General features: G+C 31.3%; 1 long non-coding RNA gene across 1 annotated transcript; it reads right to left on the reverse strand.

The window, feature by feature from the left end:
• Nucleotides 1-1,380: 1,380 nt before the first annotated feature.
• LOC147395373 (uncharacterized) lies at nt 1,381-2,075 on the reverse strand. The gene is made up of 2 exons (XR_015180700.1): nt 1,789-2,075; nt 1,381-1,708 (listed from the first exon to the last, which is right to left on the reverse strand). It is a non-coding gene; the product is annotated as an uncharacterized LOC147395373 (long non-coding RNA).
• Between the last annotated feature and the right edge of the window lie 638 nt (nt 2,076-2,713).

Raw genomic sequence — 2,713 nt, forward strand, 5'->3', positions numbered from 1 at the left:
AAGGTTAGTTGAGAAAAAAAAAACTTTTGAATGGACGCCTATCGAATTCTCAAATTTTAAATTAAAATTTCACAATAAAAATTTACTTTCTTTTTAAAAAAATCAAAATTCTTTGAAATTTTGTCATTTATATCTCATTAGATCATATTTTTGAATGATACAAGGTGATGCAGTTAAAAAACTTCCCTTACTAATTAAGGAAAGTGTTTTCTTTAAAAAAAAATTAAGTATAATTATTTATCCAATTTTATAATGATTGCATTTATATATATATATATATATATATATAAATGATTATCTAATGTATAATTGTCATAATAATAATTTTTATAAATAATAAATAGAACCACCATGGGGGTGGCTGAATGGTAGTAACTTGGGGCCAAGGAATCTGCTCTTTCTATGGTCTCAAGTTCAAATCCCACTACCCATAAAAAACCTTGGTGGCCACGCACCACTCCACGTAGTGGGGTATAGCCTGAGTGCGGGGCGTAGGGACTAGTCTGGTGCGTGCAAACTGGCCCGGATACCCTTCGTTATAAAAAAAAAAAAAAAAATAATAATAATAATAATAATAAATAGAATCCCATAATTATTTTAATAAAAAGAAAATAATTATAATTTGACAATGTGACCAATTTTGTAAATATATATTTTCATAATAAAAAAAATCTCACAAAAATCCGGGATCCACCAATCACATTAACCCAAGTGTATTGAATGGCATCCCTAATTTACAAAATTGCCTTTATTTGTTGCAAAACTACCCTTGCTTGCTTGATGTGGCACACACTAAGGAGTCCGAGCAAAAATTCTATGAGCAAAAAATCACTCGTCATGTCCCATATTAATCCTTTCTACTTTTTAGGATGTATTCTCTTAAGTTTTTCTATGAAATTTTAAAAGATGACTTTAGTGTCCCTTTAATATTATTGAGAATAATGAATTTAATTCACTGGTGTGTTGTAAGTAAAATTTGGTGTGCCATCAAAACGTACTTGATATATTTTAATGATTAAACATAAGTTCTTAATGTTGTGCCATAGCAGATTTTATAGATAACTTTTTAAAAGATTTGCATTTTATATAAAAATAAAAATAAAATCATCATAATTTTGTTAATAAAAGACAAAATAGAATTATTTTTTAAGAACTATTCATCTAATGCGCTTGACTTGGATCATCTATAAAAATCCAAACTAATCCACTCATACAAAATTGACTCTATTGTCAGCCGAGTCAATGATGGGACATTGGGACCAAATCATTGCGGAAAACTCACCAGTTTGTCTGTAAATCCGTTTTGACTCGCCCGAGTTTCAAAACCATGAAACTATCTAAAAGAATAAAACAAGAAGAACAACACAAGCACTAACATCATGAATTAATTGAGAAAATAGCCAAACTAACATTACCCATCACACATAAAAATCCAATACTCGAAAAAAAAAAAAAAAAAATTACAAATGAAGGTTGGTAGTATTGGCAAATACAAATAGTAGTAGGTTTTGTTACAGTAGTTCCCTAAGCGGCTTTTGCGGCGCAGCACCTATAACTGTAAGACAAATCATCCAAATCTCCTTCTTTAATCTCCTTCAAGTCTCTCATCACCAATCTTCTCCTATGATCTCTGTTTTCAAGAACTCTTTGTCTTGATTCAGATCTTTGCCTTCTCATTGTTTCCCTTCTTCGATCATGATCTGCCATCCTGCACAAACACAACATCATTTGAGAGAGAGAGAGTGAGAGAGTGAGAGTGAGAGTGAGAGAGAGAGAGAGAGACCATACTCTAGATAAAAAGCTAAATGATGTGTGATCCCTGAAACAGAGAGTGGAAGACCATAGCTGCCATGAAGGTTTAAGGTGGATTGCATCTCTCTCTCTCCTCCTTTTTTCTGCTTTTGTGTAGGATTGGAATGTGAGATGGGATAAGTGTTGGGTTTGGGACTTTGGGTTCTCTTTGGAGAAGAATGAAAGAGAGAGGAGTGGATTTAAAGCAAAAGGCTTTGAAATAAATGAAACCTTTTTTCTCTTATTTGGGTAATTTTGAGGTTACCCCTTTGATTTTTTGTGTGAATATTAGAGGGGCCCCCTTAATTTTCAAACTGATGACACACCCACTTGACATTGGTCTTTCATGGGAGACTAATAAAAATTGATCGAAACTCCTTTGTGTTCTTATTAGTCTAGGGTAAAATAGTCAACTTCAAAATTCTACCTTCTTCAAGCTTCAAGCCTTGAGAACATTATATAATTTGTTGATAGATACAAATTAATTGAATAAGATCATCCTCACATGTGACAAGGAATCAATTTAGAATAATTCAATTTACATCTAAATCAAGTTCAGAGTCGTTTGGTCATTGTTGCATGAAAACAAGCAAAGACAAAGACGTAGAGTTGAAGATTGAGTGATGCCTTCTATGCAGGCCAAGAATAGTATTTCTTATTGGTAGGTGCTTCTTGTCTTCTAAGCAACTATGAGCAGAGTATCTTTTAGTCATCAATTTGAAACCACTGGACTATCTCTAATTTTGATATACGACAATTTTAATTAGAGAGTCTTACGTAGTTTCTTAATTCTATTATGATTTATTTCTATTTTATAATTTTAATAAGATTTCTATTTCAATTTTAGGAAGTTTATATTTTCTTTAATTTTTAATTTGTTTTTAAGTTTCTATTCTTTTTTTAATTCTTATTTTTTAAGCTA

This window comes from Akebia trifoliata, chromosome 8, assembly GCF_017979445.1.
Source record: "Akebia trifoliata isolate Shusen 1 chromosome 8, ASM1797944v1, whole genome shotgun sequence".
Classification (NCBI taxonomy): domain Eukaryota; kingdom Viridiplantae; phylum Streptophyta; class Magnoliopsida; order Ranunculales; family Lardizabalaceae; genus Akebia; species Akebia trifoliata.